The sequence below is a fragment of the Drosophila mojavensis genome, unplaced genomic scaffold, assembly GCF_018153725.1.
Source record: "Drosophila mojavensis isolate 15081-1352.22 unplaced genomic scaffold, ASM1815372v1 contig_36, whole genome shotgun sequence".
NCBI classification, from domain to species: Eukaryota; Metazoa; Arthropoda; class Insecta; order Diptera; family Drosophilidae; genus Drosophila; species Drosophila mojavensis.
In genome coordinates, this window is record NW_025318858.1 from 20,460,319 (window position 1) to 20,487,016 (window position 26,698).

The 26,698-nt window shown below is 41.4% G+C and overlaps 1 protein-coding gene across 1 annotated transcript in view; it reads left to right on the forward strand.

Annotated features, from left to right (window-relative positions):
- The first annotated feature begins 9,221 nt into the window (after window positions 1-9,221).
- LOC6577423 overlaps window positions 9,222-26,698 on the forward strand; it is a 113,927-nt gene continuing 96,450 nt past the window's right edge. The window contains exon 1 of the mRNA XM_044008711.1: window positions 9,222-10,048. The gene's annotated coding sequence lies outside the window, so the exon portion shown is untranslated. The remainder of the gene's footprint in view (window positions 10,049-26,698) is intronic.

Here is a 26,698-nt window from a genome sequence, read left to right on the forward strand (position 1 = left end):
CCAACACATGTGCGCGTCGGGTTGACTTTCAGCGCGCCATCAAAACAAAATATGAGCGAACCGCGCACAGTCGCGCAGCCGGCACTAAAAATCGCTCAATAATATGTACACTGGCCAACTAGCAATTGAGCCAACTAGTTGGGCCACGGCCCCGTATCTGATAAATAGAGTGGTTCACAAAATGCTGACCGGGCCCAGTCGAACATCGAACATCGCCCAGTCGCCCAGTCGCCCTGTCTCAGCGGCAGTCGCAGTTGTAGTCTCAGTCCTGGGCCATTTGTTTGTTGCCGTGGCCAAGCCTGTTTCTTTTTTTTTTTTTTTTTTTTTGCTCTTTCACATACTCTTCAAACTTGTAGGTATTGACGATTTGTGTCAGTGTTGAAATTTACCGCTCAAAAAATATTAATGGATATAAGACCGATGAACTCAACCCTTGTAGATTCCTTAAACAATTTTTGTTTTCCCATACTTGCAATCCACGTTATGACAAATATATAGCACATTTTATTCAAAGTAGGAGTCTTACTTTCGTACAGAACTTAAAAAAAAAAAAATAAAAAAAAAAAAAAACAAATAAATAATTTGTTCAAAATTAAATTAATACATTTTTTAATCTAAAAATAAATAATTAAAATTGAAAAGAATGAAATCTAAAATATCTTCAGATATTTTTTTATTTATTTTTGAGATTTTATTGTAAACATTTTCTTTTACATAATATTTATAGAATAAAATAAGAAGAATATCGCCACAGCTACCTTATATCAGAAAGGTGTTTGAAATGTTTTCCTTAAAATATGACTTAAACTTTCTTATATCTTATATCTTTAGCATCATGAATTATTTACCTTTACTCAGTCAATTATATGCCAGTATATAGTGAAAGAGAATGGAAAAAGAGAGCGGTAAAATCTAGAGTTGTGACAGCATGAGCAGTCTCATGTCATTTTAGAGCATATATATTCTTTGAATATTAGAAAAACAAATCACTTTGAATATGAAACTCGAGAAGGTCGATCAGATCAGATCAAAAGAGAGAAGCCGTTCCATCATATTTCTTGTACTGAGATCACATTTAATATTTTTATAAACATCAAAGGATGTTTATAAATTTCAAAAGAAATATTAAATCTGAACAGTTTCTTCAATTTTCAAGTGTTATTCTCTCCCTCTCTTTTTCTTTATCTCTCTCTTTCTCTCTCTCTCTCTCTCTCTCTCGTTCTCTCTCTCTCTCTCTCTCTGTTTACATTTTCCATTTACATTTAGAGCATCCGCGTTTCGGTTTAGTTAAGTGAGATCTGTTATTTGTTTGCTGTTGTTGGCTGGCAATGTTTGCGAATAACTTTTTTTGCCCGGCGTTGCTTATCACGATTTGTGGCCATATTATTTCAGTTTTTGCTTGTTGGTGCTGCTGCGCCGGCTGCTGCTGTTGCTGTTGCTGGTCGTGTCGAGTTATGCGGAATGCATTTTAACGCATATTTTGTAATTGTTGCTGCTGCTGCTGCTGCTGCCGATGCCGCTGTCGCTGTGTGACCTTTCGCCAGGGCGCTGCCTGAGATACATTTGCATGCACACACACACACACACACAGAGAGACTCTCGCACACACACATACATGCATACACACAGAAAGTCGTAGACCAAATCAAGTTCGTTGGACGGGCGCAGTTCATTGGCCCATCCCGCAGAGCCAACCGCAATTCTTAAGCTGCTTTAGCTGGCTGCCTCAATGTCTAATTACCAAGTGCGCTTTGCTGCCAGCTGCTGCTGCCGCTGCCGCTGCTGTTGCTGCTGCTTTCTGCTTGCTGCTGGCTGCTTCATAATTACCAACAAATGAATGTTATAGCCATAAAAATTAACTTGACGCCGCTTAAGTTATGCTTCAGTAAAATACCTTTTTTCGGACTTGGCCACAGCAGAACAATGAGAACCACAGCAACAAGAAGTGAACTTCAAAAAAATACAAAAAAAAGATACACAAAAACAAAAGAACTTCTTAATCATTGCTCGCTTTTCGCTTCGGCTTCGGCTTCGGTTTTGGCTCTGGCTTTGACTCTGCCTTTCTACCAGCTATTCCTCGCGTCTAATTATTACACGCTCAGTGCATGCATATCGCTTACCATTATTATAGCCAGCGTCATAGCCGGAGCAATAGCGCTAGCCCTGGCCCAAAGTGTCCAGAACGCCCAACGAGTGGGGAGGGGGCTGAGGGGCAGCCGAGAACAAAGTGTTTAAAATCTTGTACAGTTTAGCAGATTCAAACGCTTCGGTGAGCTTCAAGTCGAGCGGGTTGGCTGCTGCTTGGCTTGGCATGGCGTGAGGAGTGAGCAGTGAGGGGCGAGGTGGGGCGTGTTGACTGGCTGCAGCTTGCATTACATAATTTCGTTTACCGTTGTGTGGCCGTTTGATTAATTTGCAGCAACAACTTTGAATGTTGTCTCTGTTGAATGCGCAGCCAGCTGAAAATTTATGCATGTTCGTAGCTTAAGTCTTTTGTCCGCCTAACTGTTCTAAATGCAATTGCGCAAATGTCCCGCTAATTTTTCGTTTGCCATATTGGCAGCTGCAGCGCAGTGGTGCCGAAAGACATACAGAAATCATGCTTGGGAACTATTTGAAAATATAAAAACAAATATTTCATTAATTTAGCATGACTTGCTTGATATATTAAAACTGTAAAAAAGTATACAAAATAAAAAAAATCTCAGTATTCAATTAGTTTTTGCCAGCTCTCCGACCACTGTGCAGCAGTGCATAGCCAAATCTCGTTGCCTGAGAACCTTTTCGCTGCCATTCAGCCATCATAAAGCAATAAGGAAATGCATCGCCAAAGTTCCAGTTGCCAATTACCGCAGCAGTCGGATCATATGCGACTCGTTAACATGCGCGCCATTACATGCTTCAGATGGCCAACAAAATGCTGTTATTTATATTCTAATTAGAAGAACATTTCGAAGTATCCATCAAAAGTCACGCCACTTACAAATAGGCGGTCTACTTTTCTCACTCACTCGGCTTGTTACCGGCTCACGTAAGCGCTCATTAGGCAATTTTCACATGGACAAAACTCCGGCAAACTCCTGAGGCAGCTAGATCTTCTTACCCATAAATCATAATCGTAGCAGCGCTGTTTTTGTAGGCGTTGCAGCAATGTCCCGCTGGGGAAAACTGAAAAGCGGCAATGTCATGTCATGGCAGCGTTTGCTACCAAAAAAAAAAAAAAGAAAAACAACTAACAACTGGCGATGTGACGATGATGATGATGCCTTTATAAGCAAGTGTCGGTGTCTCTAACTATGCCGCATACGCGGCCAATTTCCATTGCCAAAAACAACAACAACAGCAATAATAGAAAGAAAAGGCTAACTATTCTTTGCTTTTGTTGTGTGGCATCCTTTAAGCCAACAAGTTGTCGAAGCGTTCTTTATGTGTGTGTTTGTGTGTGTGTTAGTTACTTCAAAGGAATTTCCATAACCGCTAGCATTCCATGTGTGTTGTTGCTGTTATGTTGCGCCTAATGGCCAAAGGCAACAAAAACAACAACAACAACGGCAACCACGCCAACAACAACAACAAAGGAAACACGTACATATTTCTATCTTTCTCTCCTTTGCGTTCTACTCTTTCAATGCCTTTTGCTTTCTGCGGCTGTACGTAACGAAATTGAGCTCAAACAATAATGAAAAATAAAAGGCGGCAGGAAAAACACATACGAAAAAACAACAACAGCAACAACAACAAATACCGAATGCACAACAAGATGAACAGGTTTTCAGGGCAGCTCGAAGATGCGTGCGTGGAAAACTGTGGAAAATGCAATGAGACTGGATGAGAGGGAGCGAGAGAGAGAGAGAGAGAGAGAGATCAAGGGGCGCAACAGAAATTGTGCTCCACTCTGTGCAACCGCAGCTGGCCAACGATCGGACGTGCATTGGCCGCGCTTGACCCTCAGCCAGACCAATTGACACAATTCAACTGCAAAAAAAAAGGCAAAATAAAAAACAAACAAAAATCAACAGCGAATTAATTTTTTAAGTTTCTGTAATTTACAGTCGATTAAATACTGTGAGGATTGCATATAAAAATGTTTTCAATTGAATTCAATTTGCGACTCTGTGCTGTAAATCTATCAAAATGTTTGATTTTCTTGAGAAGACGAATAATCCAGTTATAGCCATATATAAAAGGCGCTATCGATGTCTTTACGGTCACATATTAAACGTCAGCTCAGCTTAAATAAATCGTGCATAACTGAAAACTCTCATAAAGTCATTGATACATCTATAATTAGCTACAGCATAATCCAATTAGTCAACTCGAAGTGAGCTCAATTGATATGAAATCAGGCTATCGCAGCTAATGGGATCAGCACTAAACTGCCAAACTTGAAATGCACCTAGTCTACAGGGTGTATCACAGACATAGCTTTTCAATTAAGAAACTTCTAGGGTATCACCCAGTCAATGGCATAGTTTCACTCGGCTGGCAATTATCTCATCGCTGCTGCATTCCACATACGCATGCGTCGTCGTGCATTAGGCTGCTTAGCATGTTAGAGTGCGAATACGGATGTGAGTGTGAGTGTTAGTGCGAGTGTGAGTGCGAGTTTGAGTACTCGCTGCTATGTAGGTTGGTGTGGCAAGCAACGGTACTGCAACGGCAGCCAACTGACGCCGGCTTTTGGTTGACTCCCAGGCAATTTGCAAAGCTGCCAAGGCAGGAAGAGCGAGGAGGCAGGGCAGGGTAGAGGCAGGGGCTGGGGCTCATCATTTGGCCATCTAATGCCTAACTGCATTTGGCTGTCAAGTTGACTTGTTTACGCTGCATGCATTTGGCAGTTGCTGTCATTGTTGCTGCTGCTGCTGCTGCTGCTGCTGTTGCAGTCGACGCTGCTGCGTTGGCGTCAACAACCGTAGCCAAAACGGCTTTTTGGGTCAGCACGCGTCGCACTTTGGCGCTTATATAATTGCAAAAATAAAGCAGCAACAAGCCTACATCATATGACGTGCGTATGTGCCTTGGCCCGGCCAATTATGCAAGCCATCAAATGGGGAAAAGCGGCAAACAGCGTCGCCAAAGTCACAAAAAAAATGCAACAAACGTTGCTGTTATGTTTTATTTTGGCTTTCCTTATACTTGGTTTTTTTTTTTTTTTGCTGAAGCGTAGCATAAATAAACAACCGACATTAACATTTACGATGTCTACGTGGTCCAGCGACGCGCAACGTGACTCTCAGCTCAAATATATATGTATATGCAGCATAAATTAAATTAAGCGACTGCACCGAAATTACAAGCCAAGTTATCTTCAAGATATATCAAAAGATCTCCCCTGCCCCAACAGCCACGAAACGTGAGCGGGCACTTCCAATGAGCGCAGCTAACTTTCCGCATGGGTTTCTCATAGTGAACTACTACTATGGAGACTTAGAAAATACAAGATATATAAAGTCATATATAACAAATATAATTTTATAGAAATGAAAAGATTTATATAAAATATCTAATTTAATTATAATGTTTCACACCTTTGACAAGCGTGAGGGAAATTCATGATCCAAAGCAAAATCAATATACTTTTATAAATATTTATTGAAAGTGATATCACTCTGGCTTAGCCTTAGCTTATATAGACATTCGCTCATCAAAGTTCTCATTGTTAAAGCTCCAGCTTCAACTCTCTCCAGCCTTTCGGATTATATTATATCAAAAAGTTTCTTCCACTGCCAATTGCTAACTTTGGCCCACTTTATTTATACGTTAACTGTACTATGCAGATTAAGGTCAACATAATATGCATGTAAAATTAATGCCTCACAAGCTATAAAACAATTTGTATGCCAGTGCCATAGATGAAACGGAAAAAGATTGCGAAAAATTTGTTAATCATGATTGTTCTGATTGGACTGAATCTGAATCTGATTTGAGCACGAAAAACTAGTCTCACACTGCGAAATCCATTTATTATATTACTTTCGATTTATGAGCAATTGATGATCGAGAAACTCGTTTGCTTAAGGTTCACAAATGAATTGCATATTTTTTTATTGGACGAATATATGTCGATCTTCTTTGAAAGCAATATCTTAAAAAAAAAAATCGTTTTCGTGTTGCTGTTCCAATTTATAGAGCCATAATTAATTTATTTTCAATATCAACTCAATTTATCAGTTGACTTGAGAAATACAATAAAAAAATACAAATTATCCAGCGACAAATGCGACTGCCTCTAACTGCACACTCTTGCGAGCAGCAGATCTCTCTCTCTCTCTCTCCCTCTCTCTCTCTCTCTCTCTCTATCTGTTGCTCTCTGGTAGCACAGTTTGGTGAGCAACTGTTATACGCGCGAACTGAAACTGATTTTCAAATGCCCAGAGACATTTCAACGAAACTAGTTTTCCTTTTGTATGTGTTTGCCCATTAGAGACGTCAGCGGGGAGCCGAAGGCCGACAAATGCCGTCAGCTGTTTGGCTACAGACTTGGCCCAAACGCTTCGCTGCAGCTCGCTCGCTCAGTTAGTCTTAGCCGGCACGTCGCGTCGTGTGCACCTCGTCTAAAGTTGTTTTGTGAAACGGTTCGTTATTCCCTCTCGCGCAATCCCCTGCCCCGACTCTCTCTCCTCACACCTTCAAATTGTTATACAATACACACGTTTGCACAGCTGTTCAGTTTCTTGGGCGTTTGTTGCTCCTCTGTATTGTTGGCGTTGTTGTTGTTTGCTTTGATAGTGCTCGTATGCAAAACTCATAAAAATTAGCAACAATTTCTATTGCTATTTGTTTAATCTGTTGACGCCATGCAATTTGCTATAGAAAAGTTCAGAACACAAAAACAACACTGAAACGATCAGCGCTTACGTAATGCATAGATAAACTATTTGCTGTTTGGTGTTGTTGGGGGAATTTTATATTTTTGCAAATTTTATTTTGCGAATTTTTTGCAAATGACTGCGTCGATTTTCTAGCAGTTTTATTTGCTAAGTGGGGCAGAGCATTTAAATAAATGTTTGTTTTTTTTGGAAAAGGGGGTGAGGCGGGCGTGATAAATAAATTGCAAATTGCCGGCAACATCAGCCACGTTTGAGTTGCTTTCCAGAGCAACGGTGGCAGCAACAGGTGCAAAGTGCATACAAAAGACTTAAGCAACAAACTTTCCCTACCCCCGCCTGCACGCCACAAAAGGTGTTCAACGTTTTGCCATAGTGTAATGATAATAAAGCAATAAAAAAATAAAGGAAAACAATCGTAAATAATCATAAAAAATAAAACAACAAACTTACATCATAAGCAGCTCACAAGTTGCTGGCACACTTTTCGCAGCTGCAACAACAACAGCAACAGCAGCAGCAACAACAACAACGAAGTTGAAGTAAAAAAGCGCACAGTCGCTGCATTTAATTAATCAAAAAGAGCTTTTGCTTTTATGAATGAGCCGAGTGAATCAGTGAATACCAGACTGAGTGAATGAGTGAGTGACTTATTGTGTAGCCCTGCCCTTGCAGCAACTTTTGTCATCCTGCCTCAATGGCCTCTGCTGCTGCTGCTACTGCTGCTGCTGCTTCACTTGCTCCACAACATAAATTATGAGCGGCTGAAGGCGGCTCGCTCCTCCAGCAACGGCGCTGTATTCATAGTCTATAAAAATATGACTTATTAATAAAAACAGACAACAGCAGCAACTTAGGGCCCGAACGTCAGCAGCAGCAGCAACAACAACAACTTAATAAAGCCAACAAGCTGCTGGCGCCAGCGGCTGGCAGCAGCTCTCGTAGACTAGAGCAAGTTCGTCGATCGGAGGCGCTGCCGCGTCGTAAATGTTGATGTATTGTTGATTTTTTATAAAATGTGTTAAATATGCCAAGTGTAGGACGACGCGTGTGGGTTTTTCTACCTCTCTCTCTCTCTCTCTCTCTCTCTCTCTTTCTCTCTCTCGGTTCGTCTCTTGCCTGCATGAGCTGAAGCCCTGCACTTGCTGCAGCTACTGCATTGCTCTGCTCGAAGCTAGTTTTTAGACAGCTTTGACAGTTCTGTTAGAGCTAATGCATATATTCAGAGTCTAGACAACAATTTCTAATTAGTTTATGGCTTGTAGTCAGCGTGCAGCAAGCGCTTTTTCGCGCAACCCTCGCTTAGCTGAGTACATTTTTAATTATATTTGCGAGTCCATACCCTCACCTCAGTTCAAAAGTACTTTGTATGTGGCACACGTTTTACGCTTATGTTTTTTCATACTTCATTTGCAGCATGCAATAATTACCGGGGCGTGCAAATTAATGTGCGGACAAGAAGCTCCAAAAAAAAGTGATAAGAAGAAATAAGTTTAAAATACCGTAAGGCAGACCTGCAGGACGGTCAGCTAACCTTATTTTGGGTGTATACGGAAATTGCTTAATTACAAAAAAAAAAAAAAATTATGAAAATAAATTGCCAGGCCCTTTGGTTAAACTTCCACTGCATAAATCAGCAGCAGCTAGTTGATAAGGTCTCGCAACAGTTCACTGGAGTCAAGCCTTTGGGAATGTTTTTGAATGACCCAAATAGTGGGTCACCCACGCTCAAGGTCATGCCAAACAAGTTTGTTGCCTAAGTCATTCGCTTTTGCTTCTGTCTGTCTGTCTGTCCAAGCGTTAAAGAGCAAAGTTTAGGGCGTTTGATTTACATGGCAGCCAAGCAAGTTGAATGAGTCAAAACTCACGCGTTTATAGGTTGCTACGCCCATAACATGCCCACTCTCAGCGCTTGGTGTCGTTCAGCGAAAGTTCAGCTAAAGCTCGAGAGACTTCATGAAACATATGTAGAAATAAAAATTTTCAAAACGCCCACGAATGCTATCGATTTCTGTGTGAGTGTGAGTGTGTGTCTGTGTGGGTGTTGTGGGCGTGCAATGTGCGCCTGACACCAAAACAGTTAAATGTGGAAATACAAGAAATTCAAGTGAATATCAAGCGCAAAAATTACGTCAATCAAAAAGTCAAAGCAACGGGCAGCCAGCAGCCAGCAGCCAGCAGCCAGCAAATATCAAAGCTGAAGCTAAGAAAAATATTTTCTGCAAAGGCGTCCATACAGCAAAGGCTGAAAGAAATAATACATATGTATATGTGTGCACACATATATTGCCAGGTTTTTTTTTCTCTGCTGAGCGGTCCAAGCCAAAAATGGACCATGCAGAGCCTTAGCAGCAGCAGCAGCGACGCAGCAGCGCAGCGTGTGGGCAGCAAAGTTGCCTAACAACCAACAACCAACAACTAACAACACCAACAGCAGCAGCACCAGCACCAAGCCGAGCGCGCGAACACGAACACGAAGACTAGTCTCAAGTCTCCACTGGTCGTCAAAGACGACATCGTCAGTGCTTCGGGATCGAGCGCAGCCTCAGTAGCTTCAGCTCGAACCAGAGACGAATTCGAATTCTGTTTCAGTTCGTTTTTAGCGCGCGTGCGGTGCGGTTCTCTCTCTCACACTAATTCATTCACTCCAGTGGCTCTCAACAAATCGATCCAAGTGCTGAACAGCTGAACAGTGTGCGGATCTGTGAGGTCTGCTGTTATAGCCATTCAACAGCATCCATATCCAAAGCAAACAAATTCATTTGTTTTCCTAAAATCTGCACCGTTTAATTACAGTGAAAGTTTTCGTGAGGCGTGCGCAACGAAATCAAATATCAAAATTTTTGAAATTTTACCCGTGAAAATCAAAGGAAAAACCAAACCCATACGCAGCGCGACGCGTGCAAATCATCGGCAGCAGCCAAGTGTTAAAAGAAAAGCGATAATATTTCTTAAATATAACAACCAAAATACCAAGTGCCTGTGCACAGCTCAGTGTGTGTCTGTGTGCGTGTGTGTGTGCGCCTATACAGTGCCTGAGTGTGCATCTCTCTCTGTGTGTGTGTGTGTGAGAGAGTGCTTGTGTGTGTATTTAAGCGCTTTTGGCGGCTGTGCCGCAGCCAACACAAAAAGTCTTGAAACAAATTGTTGCTGGCGTTGTGTTTCGTTGGCAGCTGTTGGCAGTATGAACTGATTTTGACCGAAATTTGATGAAGAAAATGGTGAGCAAATGTTTTTTACTTTTTGCAGAGTGTAAAATTTAAGTGAAGCCAAGAAAATTCTGCTTTTAAATTATTTTAAGCTAAGCTAAGAATAAATGCAAACATCTGTTAAGAAATAAAAAAATAAAGAAATTTAAAAAAAATTATATATAAATAATAAATCTTTAAGAATCTATAAAAATAAAAAAAATTTTTTTAATTAAATAAAATACTTCTATTTATATATTTAAATAAATCAATTTAATAAAAAAGTAAAAGTAAAATGAAAAAATATATAGTTAAATATTTATTTAAAAATATATATTTTATATTTCTTAATAATTTAATTAATTGAACAAAATAAAATTGGTAAAATTATTATACTTTAAAAAGAAAGTGCAGTTAAAAAATAGTCGACGATTTTTAATACAAAGATCTCTTCCGTAACAATAAATCTTTTCGATAAAAAAAAAAAAAAACATACAATTTAATTAAATTACAAAAAAAAAAAAGTCACAAAATATCCAGACAATCGTGATATACTTAGAAAACATTTTTTAAATATAAATTTAATAGCCGAAAATATCAGAGAAAATCTTAGCAAATAGATTGGATTTAAAAAATCCATTAAGTTCAAGTGCCAAGTATTTGTTGTCAGGCTCTCAGATCCGCAACCAAGCCCAAAGCAAGTAAACATTTCACTTTCGTTTGTGCAAATCTCTCTCCCTGCTCTCCCTTGGCTATTGTTACCTTGGAGATTGGAGAAGCGGCTGAAGATGGGGATGGAGATAAGTAGGTAGTTGCTTTGTCACTAATGCTGTTTGTTTTCTCTGCAGCGCAAACAGGGGAAAATATGACAAATAATTATTCGAAATACTCGCTTGACACACTTAGCAGGCTGTCAACCAAATAGAAATTCAAAACATTTGCCCAGCAAATGACGAAAGAAACAAATACCAACAATAATTTTTACAAGTGACCAAAAATAGAGTTTCGAGCTAAGGTCGCAGCACCGAAGTCTGTGAGTGGTGCGGCTTTGTTTAATGTGGATTGGTGGCTTTGTGGATTGTTGGCCTGAGAGTTGCTGATTGAAAGCTCGAGTATTGTGGCTTAGAGACGCACATTGGCGAACTTTTTGTTTGGTACCCACGGTTTGGCAAACTTTATTGATGGAATTGTGGGCTTATCGCTGCTTTTGTTTTCATCTTATTTTTTTGTGCTTGACTTTTTTCGGTCAAATGCAAAAAATACTGCCACCGCTTGCCGCTTGGACCGGCTGCAACTTGAGCTCATTTGTCAGTCGGCGCCAGCGTGGACTTGCTGCCAGTCATTTGTAAAATTCATTGTTTAGCAATCTTCGCAGTCGTGTGTTGTGATTTTTTCTCTGGATTTTACTTTTTCACAAGTTCGTGGCTCATCTGCTTGCCATAGCGGGCAGACTCAGCCAGCCAACTGACTGACAAACTAACTGAGTCGCTTTGGCTGCTTTGTTTTGTTTTCTTCAGCTGTTTAAATTGTTGCGTTGTTATGGCCGTGGCGAAGGTGCAAAACTTTCACTTTATGTATTATTTTTTTGCGTGCGAGCTGCGGCTGAAGGCAGCCGCGGAGCTCAAAAAGAAATTACAATATTAATGACCATAAATTATGAGCCTGACTCAGTTGCCCCCTTCCCATGCTGCGTGGGTCGAAATTGCAGCTATTAAAACCGCACCACGAAAAAGTCAGAGAGCTTTCGCATGCAATTCTACCCAAATCCAAGAAACTCTGACCCAGACTGCACAACAATGTAGCGCTCATAAAAACGAAAGACTTAAGCAACGAACTCATGTTGTGAAGTAACTTAATAAAATTATTTTAGTGGGGGTGCGCTCATCAGAAAGCTAAAAGCTAAATATTTCATGACTTCAATTAGTTTTACGACTTCGAGCTTAAGCAACATTATTTTTTTCTGAATTGCTAATATTTCGAAGAGTTATGACATAACCAATCAGATCAACAGGTTTGCGGAGTTTTAACTTATTAACTTATTTAAATACGGATATCGAATTTTAAAATATAAAACCTAAAAAGGATTTTTTATATCATAAGAGAATCATCTCTAAACATTAAGTAGCTTTAAAAAATAGTAAGTCGGAGAATTTTTGTTATTATTGCCTAACATCTATATTAAATTTCTAAAGGCATAAACGTGTTTTTCCTATTTTAAATGTCATCTAAAACAAAAGAGTTAGGACAAAACTTGAACAACTTTTCATTCTACTAAAAATGTCAACCATTTAGGCCTCTATTATAGCTGCAGCCATTTCCAAAAAATCAAATTTAGAGCTTCCAGAAAACGATCAAGCTTAGTAACAAAAGTTGATTTGGCTAAAAAGACAAAAAAAAAACTAATTGATTCAAGCTAAGCAAATAAAAAGCCTTCAAACTGATTCATGCACCAACTTTGGCCACATCAACTTGTTCTGTGCACCCCACACAGTCTGTTGAACCTTTGTGGCTGCGGCCACTCAAGGCCATTCCCACCAGCAGCGCAAAAACTCGCACAAAAAGCCGCAAGAGCCGCAAGTTCTAATAAATTTTGCAGAAAAACCAAATCAATTTTTTTCTCCATTCGGTCTTCTTTTACGGCGAGAATTCTCATAAATTGTGAACGACCAAAAAAGTCAAAGTGTGGTGGGCGCACCACAAACAGATCAGCGTGCGTCAGTTCAATATTGGACCCAGACGCTGTTTCATCTAACAATAGCAGCAGCATCAATCGCATCATCATTAGTCAGAGTTAGAGTCAGCCTCAGCCTCAGCGTCAGCGTCAGCGTCAGAGTCGAAGTCAGCCAAGGCTGATGTCGGCATTTACAAGTAGTTTGGCTAAATTGGTATGTGGTGGGCGTTGTGCTGATTGGCAAAGATTTTGTTGCGTGGGCTGTCGCCACATGACACAATCGTCCAAAGTCGATGCCACTTCACTCGCTTATTTTATTGTGGTTGACTTGCACTTGTTATGCGTTTTCGATTTCTGGACACGAGGGCAGGCTGGCAGGTATTCAACCTACTTTCACCAGAACTTGGTTTCGTTTTCAATGCCTTATACGAGTGGAAGTCCCAAAAACTTTTGGGCTTTCAGCGAGCTGTCAGCCACTGCAAACCGCAGACAAAACCAGAAAGAAAAAAAAAAAACAGCTGAAACTGAAATACGCGAGCATCAGCAGATCTGAGCAAAAGAAAAAAAAAAATATGCGCCGAAAAGAGCAACAAAAGCGAAAGTAAAACAGAGACCAGGTTTTTTCCTGGTCTTATTTTTGAGTTTTTTTGTAGGGCTGCAGACTCGAAATGATGTCATGACTAAAAAGGAATTGCCAAAAATTAAGTTTTTCGTCTGCGCGGCCATAGTCTGCAAGCCAAAAAAAAAAAAAAAAAATCTTGTAGCAATGAAAGGGTACAGAACGGACTGAGGGACGGACAATTGTTGTGTTTTATGCAAAATCATGCAAACTGAATCTGAAACTGAACTGTGAAACAAATGCAAAAGTAACCAGACGACTTTGGCCCAGCCCAGCCCAGTTCCAGTTACAGTTTCAGACGTCAGACGCTTTTTTTGTTGCTGTTGTTATTATTTTCATGAGCTTATGCCAGTGCCAGACCCTGAGCCGAAACGATATAACTAGCCGTAATGCCGTTTCTTTATTTCATTTTTAAGAAATCAACAACAAGCCTTTAAATTTATGACTCATATTAGTTGCCCCAAGCAGCAGCAGCAGCAGCGCCAGCAGCGCCAGCAGCGCCAGCAGCCGCAATTGTCTAAGAGAAAAAACCAACACGGAACCTTTTAGATTGCAATTTGCAACAGTTTTAGCAGCAACTGCTGCAGAGACCCAAAAAACCCGTTTAAAAAGTTCAGATTGGCGCCCAATTAACGGCGTCATTTAGCTATCAAATACAATAGCAAACGTAGACAGAGAGAGAGAGAGAGAGAGAGAGAGAGAGAGAGAGAGAGAGAAAGAAACGTCGGCTGCAATTGCTACTTGTCTCTTGTATCTTGAGTGTGTCGTGTGCACGGTAGCTGTGGCAAGTTCGTTACCTAAGTCTTTTGTTAGCGCCTGTCTAAAGCAATCGGGCCGACTAATAACTTCATTTAAATTAATCTAGTTAATCGCCTCGATGCGTATGTCAGCAATTTAAAATTCAATTACCGCAGCCGCTGCGTTTGAAGTTGCCACCGCACAAACCATTTGCATATGGCCCCCATGTGTGTGTGTGTGTGTAAGTGTGTGAGTGTGCGCCCGCTGTGGCAGCCACATCCTGTCGCCAGCTGACCGTCATATCCTGTGAGCTGGCCGTAAATTGCAAAAACCGCACATGCTAATCAACTGGCATAGAGGCTGGAGCAAACCGCAATTATTAAATTACATTTACCTGCCTATGCAGTCGGCCTAATCGAATTGCCTCAACTGGAGGCTGAGGGTCGGCTCTGGCCAGCAGAGCTCACTGATACCAACAGCCAGCACCAGCAGCCACACCAGCAGTTGACGCTTCTTGCTAATTAAGCCTCCTGGACTTTAATAGGGGTTGACAGGCGTTTGCGGTAGTTTGTTAAACAAGTGTATGAAGCTCCATATAAGTATGGGAATATGTATGTATGTATTATAATTAATAGCCAGACGGTCGAAAGACAAAAGAATATTTATTGTCTAGGCGTTGAGAGTATCCAGTTGAAGTGAGAAGTTGTGACGAGCTGTCAGCAGAGCTGCTACTTTGGTCCAAGCAATTAACTTGTTTTGACGGAGATTGATTTTCATGTGATATCTACAAGTGCAGAATCGTTGACTCTCTGACATCAGCCTATCAAATTATATCATAATATATATTTAGCTATAAGCAATTATAGTTATTATATTAATTGATGCATGTGATAGAACTAGAATTTATTTAAAACTTGTATATTTTTGCATAAATCATTATTTAGTATTTATTCGACTCTGTGGAAACTGTTATAATGCAATTGAGCTGTGACAAAAAACATATGATAGAGCGTAATAGAGGTGGTCTTTACCCATGGAATAGCATATATTTCATATTTGAAGTAAATAAAAAAAAATATTATTACATTAACATTACTCAATTGGCTATGCATCAGCATATGAATAACTCTAAGGGGAAGATCTGATTACTATACTCTTGATAGCATCGTGAATTTCTAGTTAACCTGCTGACATCAGCAAAATACATTTTACAATCAATTTTGAATCATCAACTATATATAGAATTTGATTTATTACAGTAAAAGTTAGAGTTCATTACCTCAAGCAACTCAAATTTTAATTATTATTTTTAACAGTTTTTAAGGAATAAGCTCTGATTGAATACTTCGTTCATTTGCGCTTACTATTTGGAGAATTATGTCTTAGCTCCGGCTTCGGCTACGCACCGAAATGTCATGACTCATTGACAACATTGCGAAGGTCGACAACTGTTACAGCTCGAAGCATTGGCGACAATTTGTGCGCACACACTGAAAGCGTACCACACACTGTTTGGCCTTAGGCCGTGCGTAGGTTTTATGGCTCAGTTGGCTTGATTAACGCCAATTGGCTTATTACCAATAAGCCGTGCTAAGAGCGAAGAAAAACCCGATTTGCATATGAATCAAAGCGCGATTCTAACAAGCGAGCAACAAACAGCGTACATTATATACCAACACACACTTGCAGAGGCGTTGCCGAGGGGCGTGGGCCGCTGAGCAGCCTTCAAAATCGACACTCAGGCACACTTAGCGAGCTACCCACACATAACAGAAAAATAATATGTGAGAGAGAGAGAGAGAGAGGGACGGTGAGAAAAAATACTTTGTAATTAAAAGCTGTTACACGCAAATGTGGAGTTGATTGATTTTGAAAGCTAATTGAAAAGGCTTTGAGCCAAGCCCAAAAGTAGCCACGCAAAGGGACGAGTCACTTCCTTAAATGCACACACACACACACACATGCATTAGAGTTGTGAAGAACGCGCCTCCCGTGTGTGAAGACAATGAGCCATGGGATTTAATTTGATTGATGTGCGTCTCATCAAGTAGCTGTTCTAAGACTTAATGTGGTCTTTCACAGTTTGCCTTTATGCTTGAATACCCTGTACTCGAAATGAATGAGAGTGAGTGTATTGCACGCGAGAAGCTGCAAAAGCTAAAGCTTCAATTAGATTACTCGAAGTGGTCTACGGACTAAACCAATGTATTTAGTCTGCGCATTCAAGCGTAAACTACAGTCTTTATGCTAACCAATTTGCTAGCTGTTCTTCATTATATAGGGTATCTGCCAGTTAAATACATTAATTTAAATTGCATCTACTAGATTTTTTTTATATGAAAGTTAGAAAAACGACAGAGTGAATCGGCCGGCAGTCCAGTTCGTTGCCTGAGTCTTTCGTTTCGGGGAAGGTGGTCGGCCTGGCTGGCTAATTGGTGAGCAAAAGAGCGAACAAGACCAATAATGTACCGCCAGACAACAAATAACAACATGTAATGAACGCAGCTTACAGTTCACTGTAGTTCGGGTTTTCTTTAGTTTTTTTTTTTCTTTTCGCTCAACTCAATGAAAAGTAAATTGGTCTGGCCGCCTGCTTTGTACATGGACATGGACATGCACAACATCCGAGGAGGTCCACAGCGCAAAAAATAAGAAAATAAAATAAAAATAAATGTATACACACATACATGTATGTATATACATTTATAAATGTGTGCTTGTAGTTTTATACGGCGAATAAATTGTTGGCATGTTGCAGCAAGGCTGGGCACATGAAATTTATGCCATTTTAAAGCGAGAAATGAAACACGCCCCAAGTGCATTACAATAAATTATATAGAAATATGAGTGGCGACCTCTCTCAATCCGCCTGATGTCCCTGATTTCCGTCTCGCTCGTTTTTGGGTCTCTCTGTCCTGTGATATCTCAAGTGCTCCATTATAAAGCAATTAATGCTGGCCACTCGCTCCACTTTGCTTATTTTAATAATTCATAAAAATAAGCGCATAATTAGGATGCCTGGGTGGGCCGCCGGCATGACTCGACCAGTTCCTTTGGCTGCTTCTTTGGCTTCTGCTCATTAAAAATGGCAATCTCTAAAAATAGCTAGAAACAAACATTTTGCGCCGTCCCGCCCCGTCCACTCGCCACATATTTTCATATTAATTATCCTAGCCAGCCACTTGTACAGCTGTCGAACCTTATGCTCAACTGCTGTCGCCGAGCGCCGCTGGCCGGTCGTCGCCTATTCTCTGGGGACACAGATGCAAAGTGCTTGTCGGGCAGATGCCGATATGGCGACAGTAGCCGAACCGGGCCAATTCGCTGTTGGCCGTGCGCAGATTTTGCCGATTGGCTGCCATTGACTTTTAGCGATAATTAACACCTCGCTACGAGCCCTAAGCCAAATTGAGAGCCAAGTAGGGACAGCTGCCAGTGCTGTCAGTGCTCCTGCTGCTGCGCGCGACAAAAAAATAAGCTAAACTAAAGAACTTGTCGAGTTTTTTGTTGTTGCTGTTGTTTTTTACTTTTAATGGTCGATTTTACATTTATTTTATTGCTAGAGCAAACTGGAACTTTACTTATTGATTTGCATTTTTACAAGCGTCTCCTTGTTCCCTGTCCACTGTTTGCTATTTTTGTATATTTAAATTTGCGCAACATGTCCGCGGTTTTTTTGTATTGTTTTTTCTTCTTCTTCTAGTTAGCATTGATTTTCAAGGTCTTGGAGTATGACAACATTAAAATTCACATAAATCGAAAATATGCAGTGCAGCGTAAAGGAATTGCTAACTAAGCTTTAACTGAACTTCTAGATGCTGTTCTGATTTCATTTCTGTTGATGCATCTCAATAAAATATGAAATTTATCTAGGCGAGGATGTCTTTTTCGACTGCCTCATTCAATATAAAATATACGAGAATCTTAAAGTTGGCAAAACTCAATAGATATGAGTCAATGGGAGGTCTATAGCTAAAGCCAAGCGAAGCTCGAGTTTGTCTCACTAGTTTAGTTTTGCTCAGAGCTTTCCAATAAATCAAATAATATGTATATATATTTTTAAAATATTTATATTTTAATTGGAAAGCCAAAGACAAATTCATTTTATAAATTAATTTTGTATTGTAGCTTTATAAATAAACTTTCTAAACACATTTTCATGTATATAATTTCATTTTTGTTGCTTGAATAAATAATAAGAAGTATTATTAATTATTAATTTTAATATTTTTTATATAAAATCCATGTAAAGTGGGCAATCAGAGTAAAATTGTTATTTTTTCTATTAATATATAGGGCTGTTAATAATGGGAAAAATAATCTTCGGTCAATTTCAAAAGCCTTCAGTTTTCCTAAGGAAATTTCCTACTAAATTCATCTTTAGTTTCTGTTCAATAGCTCGTGAGCAAGATTTTCTTCTTTTCTTTTTATATGAAATGCTTTCCAGTAGGAAACATGATTTTCTGGCATGGCTCAAAGTTTGTTGACCATGCTGGTCACATACTTGGCCACATGCGCTTGAGCCTGCCACTGTGCAACGAGACAACTGATTCATGAGCCGAATCGTATTTCGTTCGATTCAATCAACGCATAAAACACGCTCACACACTCACACACACACGCACATTGTCAAATCGCCCACGCCGTCAGTGACTCTGGCGAAGGGACAGTCAAAAGGCAGACACAAAGGTGATTGGGCATGGAATTGGGAATTGAAAATGGTCAAACGGCAGCATTGGACAGCACTTTTCATAACATGGCCGTAAAGGCGAGGGCAACTTGGCAGGCGGATCAAAAAATTATGCAGAGCACATACCACGCACACAAACGCGCCGTTGCCAACACTATTATACAATAGGCAAGCAGACAACAGTAACGACAACAACAACAACAACGGCAATTGCATAAAACTCTTTTTACAATGCGTCGTCGTCGTCGTCGTCGTCGTCATCGTCATCGACAGCGCTTTCAGTTGTGGCATAAGCCCAAAAGAGCTAAAGAGAGGATCGCAATGGCGACGCCGGGTCCGGGCACGTACGCAACGCCAACGGCCACCTAATGCCCAAGTATATATAAGCTGGTGTTGTTGTTGTTGTTATTATTGTTGTTATTTATTGAAGTATATGGCAGGGCACGTTATGTTTTTGCTCAGCTGCCCCCGCCTTAAACGCGCGCATTTGCAATTTACAGCACAAATAAACTTGGCCAAAAGAACTGACAGCAACAGCAGCAGCAAGAAAAAGAAGAAGACGAAGAAGAAACAGAAGAGTACAGCAACAACAACAGCTACAATGGTTTACTTCCGCCGGATAAATACGTAAAAATCATACAAATTAGAATTGCAAGCAGGCGACCATTAATTCGACGCTGCACTGTACGTGTGCGTGTGTATGTGTGTGTGTGTCGTTCATTTAAATAAGTTTCCGCTAGCTTTGATTGATTCAGGCGCTGCTTAGTCATCCCTAACTGTACAGTTAAGCACAGGCGACACTTGCAATTGCCTCTTCCGCGTGAAAAAAAGAGAAACAAAACGAAAGACTTAGGCAACGAACTTATGCAGCCACCTTTCTATTGGCCTCCCATGCCATTTACGGTGCAAACGCTGTGTCCATATGTGGAAGTCTGGCATGCCGCCGCCAACAGCAATCACTGGCAGTTGCCGGAGCAGTTCAGCTCGCCAGGCGTAGGCGAAAATTGGAAAGTCCAAAAGGCGCCAACAGGCCGACTGACTGCACTTAATGACTCCGCGGAGGGGCAAAGTTCACACACACACACACACAGATATAGGAGTGTGCTTGTGCTGCTGCAGACAATTTACGATAGATTGGACATTTACGAGGCCCAGCTTAGACACATTCCGTCATAAATTAAGGCTCAGATTTATCGTCCCTTCCATATGCATAAATAAATATTGACATTTATGTTTGACACTGCTGATCTTTATATTTAAACCAAAATGCCATTAAAAAAATACTAATTAACACCTTTGCCATTGAGAGATGGCCGCCAGAGTTGCCAGCTAATTTCTGGGTTAAATATTGAAAGAGGAAAAGAGAGACAGAGAGAGATGGAGTGAGTGCGAGAGAAAAAAACAAAGTCATGCAGTCAGCGCAAGCAATGAAAGCGAAATCTCGTCGCTCCTCAGACTCCCGTTTACCGATGGGCTGATTGCCGACACTCGACTCTCGATTTGCGATTCTTAACTGCCGGCCCGACTACTGACCATTCCTAAAAAAAAAAAAAAAAAAAAAAAAAAAAAAACGAAAACGAAACGAAACAAAAAAAAACATGCGTCGCTTGCAGTCGACATTCTTTTTAACAAGTTGCCCGTTGACCAAGACCTGAAAAGGGTCTGCTGCGAGTTGGCAACGCAGCGCAGTCAAGTTAAATACGCCCGCCGTGTCCACTTTGGGCCCGGCCCGGGCCCTGACGGAGGCTGCAAGAAAATATCAGAAGATCAAAGGCATTTTAACAGCATGCGCTGAGCGTCCCAATGCAAACAATCAACACGACTGGCCACACGGCGCAGCGAGCGGGGCACTGCGAAAGACAGAGTGAAAGAGAGTGCGAGACAGAGACAGAGAGAGAAATAGAGAGAGAGAGAGAGTGAGAGGGATCACTGCCTGTGGCACCATGGCCAATGTGGCATGGCTTAAGGCCCGAACCCGTGCACTTAGTTGGAGGACACGTACAGGATAAATTAGCAAATATTTGTTTTTCAGTTTTGCTGTGGCTGTTGCTGCTGCTGCTGCGCCTTCTCCTCCTGCTGCTGCTGTTGTTGTTGTATTTGTATTTGTTGCTTTTGTTGTTTTAGCAACGCGTCGCAGATTTTATTTCTTATTTAAGCAAAAATTGCATTTAAATTGTTTTTGTTGCAGTCAACGTCGCAGACATCGTGCAGCTACTTTGTAAAGGTTAAACACTTAACCTTGACATTTTCACTGGCCATTGGCCAGTTCTTGCAGCAGCTGAGCAGTTGAGCAGTTGAGACGCTGCACCCACTTGTTGCAGTTGCCCAGGCACAATTAATCGCATTTCGCAATGTCTCAATTATGTCAAGCGATTGTCACAATCTTGGCACCCACTTTTAAGCCATCTTAAGTTGTGCACTCAAAATCCGCACAACGCGCCCGAGCAGCTACATAAACAAAACAGTCAACACACCATAAACAAAGCCATGCGCTGCCCCGCTCACCTCCCACTCGGCAGGCAGACAATAATATATCAAGACATTGCTACTACAAATAAGTTGACTACATGGGCTGCTGCTGCTGCTGCTGCTCCTGCTCCATTGTAATGGAATAAAGAGATTTAGTAGCTTTGCCTAGCCACAGATCGAGGGTTCTGATTCAGCAGCGCCCAGCCCAGCCCTTCCCAGTTGCCAGCCACTCTTTGTGTGTGTCCTGCTGCGCCCTTCGACAGTCCTGCTCCGTCCAGCTCTGTCCTGTCCTTCTGTGCGTGCAATGCTCCCGCAACTCAACTGTTTTGCATGCCTAAGCTTAAGGCCTGCTGCCGCATATTAATCTTATCAAAAACTTGTCAACAATCCCATACCAGCCCATCCCATCGGCTGCTGACAACAAATTCGCATTGTTTCTGCATCTGTAATGTCTTCATTGTATGCATTTAGCTGATGAAGTGCTGTAGCTGGTTTAAATTTGGAGGATCTGATAATATGGCATGCACTAACAGCAGCCTGTGCAGCATATAAAATATGTTGAAGACCTTCAACAGATGTTAAACTGACGCATGTTGCATCAATTTCAATAAATTTTTATCTCAGTCTACATGAAGAAAAGTCATCAGGAATTTTACATAGCACTGAAGCTAAGATTTGTATATAAGATATAGTTAATGAAATGTGATTGTTATTTAGGATGTTGCCTTGAAAATTTTTATGGTTAGTATATATATTTATTTTATATATGCATATATCATAACATAAATCTAGATTCAAAGAATGGAAAACGCTTCAAAGAGTTCAATAAAATTTCGCAGAAATGTTTTCTATGCAATATAAAGCTCTTGATATATGTATGCTATGCAACAAGTAATTCTTAGCTTTTACCAAGAACAACCCATCTCATGGCTATCCACAGCTGTCTAATGACATTGGAATATTCAAGAACTGGTTAGCTGGCTTGTGGTTTCCTGCGATTCGTTTCGTTTGAAATGATTTGTGGCCGCTCCGCACACAAATTCTTTGGCCCACTAATGATTTCCTGCTTGAGCACAGGCTCACCTAAAGACCCAAAAAATAAAAGTAACAAAAAAAAGTCAAGTTGGAGAGGGAGAAGCAAGCCGGAATGATTAATTATGGGCCAATGTAGGGTATTAGATCCTGGTCGGGCGATGTGCCGAGTGAACGGTTAGCCTACAGCCAGTTTGTTGCTTAAGTCTTTCGTTGCGATTCACCAGAATTTTATGTATTTGGGTTAATGTTACACAAACCACAGCAAAAATGTTGTTGTTGCTGCTGTTGCTGTTGTTGCTGTTGCTGCTTGGCATTTGCATTGCTTTAGTTTGATTTGAGCACACACAAAATTTTCCAAGTATTTATTTAATGTGCACCGCAACAAACGGCGTCGCTCGACTGCAATTTCCTTCCGTCGACCATCGAACTGCGCATCTTGATTGGACCAGAGCAACGGCGAGTTGTGGTGCAGCAAGCGCAATAAAAATAATAGTATAGAAGCATTGGAGCTGAATGCGTTCTCAGGCCGGCGGAGCTAAGCGGCTAAGAAACTGGTATGCTGGCTGCCGCTGGCTATTTCAAAATCTAACTGTTAACTTGAAAAGTTGAACGTACTTGCAGCATGCAACATGCAACGGCGGCTGCACCCACGGCACAACAGCTATAACCGCAGAGCGCCGACCAACGAAACGAGTTGAAAGCCGTTTTCCCTGTTAGCCAAGTTAGCCAAGCCGAGCCGAGCCAAGCCAAGCCAAGCCAAGCAGCAGCAGCGACAGCAGCAGCGGCAGCAGCAGCTCTTGAAAGTGGTTTCTTGTCTAACAGCGTTAGTATTGCTTTAAATTGTGCGCCCAAGCAGGGACCAATTGATTGCACTAACCGAGCCCCAACCCCAACCCCAGCACGAACCCGAACCCGAACACGCACAAGCACCCGCACCGCTGCCCGCAGCCATGCCACCGCCAGACCGGACTCTAATGGCTCCGCTCTGAGAGAGTTCTCAGCCAAGTGTCATAGCGGCGGATGCTCACAGCATTTATCATTAATCAAAAGCCCAAGCAGATGTCAATATTGCCAATGCGGAAACTGCATGGCGCATAGCGGGTACCGGCCCGGCATCGACACCGCTTTACCGGTGTGCCACTGACGATGCCGACAACAGCAACAGCTACAGCAACAGCAACAGTTGCTAGCCAGGTGGCCATTTCCGTTGGCTTTAGCTGGGTTCCTTATTTTGACACTGCCCTCGCAAAGGCAATTATTATAGTTGCTGTTGCTGTTGTTGTTGTTGCTGCTGTTGTTGTTGTTGTTGTTGTTGCACTGATTTATGAGTTTTTAATGAGCGGCAACTTTACACGAATTGTTAACAACACTCGACTGTCGTCCGCAATGTAATGCCATAAAGTAGCTACTCTTAGCCAGTCACTCTGACATTTTAGCCGTACGAAATGTTGTCTCTGGGATGAAGATGCGCAAATGATACGCCAATGGGCGTTGGAATGCGCCCGAGCAATTTTATTTTATTTTATTTTATTTTATTTTGCTTACCCTTTTTCTACCCTTGTCTATACCTTTTTGGGGCATAATAGCCAAGTCATTCAGTCGACAGATTTATGAGCTGAATCTGTGAGCTTTGGTTTTGTGGGTTTGTCGAATGTTTTTAGTTGTTATTGGATTATCGTAATACGATCAGTCTGGAATTTTGCTGTGTGTCTGCTTATCGACATCAATGAATGATGAGACCGAAAGCTGGAAGCATTTAATATATTAATGTCATCAGAATGGAGTGTTTCTAAAGAAAATAGATCTGATTGGAGCATATGGGAGGAGTACGTGTTATAATTACATAAAGCGAAATTAGAGAGAACTTTATAAAATTTAAGATAAGAAATCGATTTAGAGCTGATATGAAAACATTTGTATATATTTTAACTCGGATTTAAGCAGAGTTTTTAAGTATTACTAAATATTCTCTTACTCTGTATGTCTCTTCTCTTGCTCGCGTTCTCCCTCCCTCTCTCTCTCTCTCTCCCTCTCTCTCTGAAGCGTTCGTTGCTTAGCCTCAACATTTTTTGTGTCTCTCACACAATCTATATATCCACTCCCTCTCGCCCGCCCCCTCTCTCGCTCTCTTTCCCTCACACTCTGTTTTGTTGTCGTTTTGTGTGATTGATTATGCATTTTCATATGAACTGGTTGGCCACTTGCAACTTGTTGCAGTTGCGCATATCAAAAGGCGTGCGGCATGCGGGCAGAGCCGCCGCAGACAGTGAGTCGATAATTCCGCTGAAGCAATGAGTTACAGCCCGCAGCCAGTTGAGACAGGCCGGCGGCGCAGTGTCAGGCAGGCGCAAACTGCTGTCTACGGCGCTGTCAGTGACCTTCTGTTGGCGGCACTCAACCCGCAATTAGACAAACTGCACCAACAGCAAGCTAAAGGATGGGCCCGACAGCAGCAGAGGCAGAGCCAGAGGCAGCAGCAGCGCCCAGGCGCCCGCCGCCTGCCACACAAGATTTATGTGGCGACTGCAGCAGATCCTTTGAACCGACAGTTCTGACATTGAGAAACCATAATTAATTGATCAGCCCACCAGCAGGTGGGCGTGGCAGCAGGAGTATGCCTTGCCTAAGCACGCCGATCGTCTGCTAGATTTATGGCAGCCAACACGAAACTGGGCCGCAATTGGACTGCAATTTGGAAATCAGTCAAGAAAAACAAATGTTAATAAATAAATGACAAGTCGTGACATGCAAATACGAAATGTTTGTCGACAGCAGCAGCAACAGCAACAACAACAAAAAACTCACTACTGTTAAATGAGTTCAAATAAAAGCAATGTAACTCGCGTCAGCATCCGGTTGAGCAATTGAATTTCTATGGGGTGTGTGCACAGTACGTGTCTTAAATAAAACCTTAGAAATATATATATATATATATATATATATATAAACACCTATCCGAAACTGCGGGCAATGCACAAAATGTTTGCCTTCACACATTTTTCACGGTATCAGCATTTATTTTTAATAAAGATGCGATCAGCTCAGCTCAGCTATGCCTGGCTATGAATATTTATATATTTATTTATTTATTTTTATTTTTTATTTATTCATTTATTTATATAGTATATATTGGGGCTCGTATTCATGTTTTTTTTTTCGGGCAAATTGTGTCACTGGCTTCTTTGGCTTTGATTTAGTGGCTAGACAGGTTAATACAAGATGAGATCATCGTTGGCGACGCTCTCGACGACGACGACGGCGCTTACTGAGCGCCGGGGCGCTTCGAAATTGAGCAGCTAAAGCCAACGAAACGGTTTTCTGAATTTTTTGGCCTTCGTTCAAAATGTTGACATTGTAAAATTGTTTTGATTTGCTGCCATCAAAAATCTATTCAAAATAAACAATGGAATTGCCGTTAGTTCAATTGCTGGAAACAAGTCTGAAAAGGTGCTTCAGAACATACGAGGCCTAGGTGGCCTTATGGCAATAAGATTTGGATTAGAGCATCATCATAGCGCGAAGCCAGTGCTACAAGCTGAATAGAATTACTTGCGAGCGAGCTACAAATAAATAATTAATTCTAATTGTGCAGAATGTCTTGAACTGCTGCCTGACCTTTGGCTAAATGGGAAAACACGTTTCGCAGTGTGATAAAAAAAAGAAAAAAATTAAATAAAATAAAATAAATGCTTATATCCGGCCTGGACTAGACTAGCATGCACTTAAAGTTTTATCCAATTTAGTTATTTCATGCTAGTTGCAGGGCCTGGGCTTGGGAGTTTATAGCACTTGGCATTGTTAGATCTTCAATCAGGCTTAACGAACAGCCACAACGGCGATGGCAACGGCAACGGCGAGCCCAAGAACACATTCACATTTATCACGCACATTTATCTGCTTGTCAGCCGGAAGGGAGTCGCTAATCCCCCGGCTGCCCAGCCTCCCAGCTGAGCCCAGTAACCAACCAAATTACGCTCATTTTGCGGCAAACATAAATTTATCAAGCATCACAGAGAAATATATTCGCAAACTACATTGTGAGCGCACATAAAACGTAAGTGCGAGAGATCGAGAAACTCGAAAGCGGCAGAGGCCACGGCTCCTGCTTTAATTAAGTGATCATGAACATGGACAACACACAAAAGCGCCCAAAGGCCACGGCCACGGCCATGGCCACAGCTATGACCATAGCCATAGCATAAACGGCCAAACAAGATTAACCGAAAAGGCGATGGCCTTCAACATGGGCCGGGACCCGAGTCAAAAGCGTAACCAGAATCTGAACCTGGATCGCTTCAAATGTCGTTAGAAGCCAGTGAATCTATTGGCCTGAGCAGAGTTTGTAAAGTACTGCAGTGGCTATACCCTGTAAATGTTGTGAGTATCGGAAGAGGTCTCCTTAGTGGCTCAAATTGTAGAGCTTTGAGTGGAATCTTCATTTTGAAATCCTACAGGGTATCT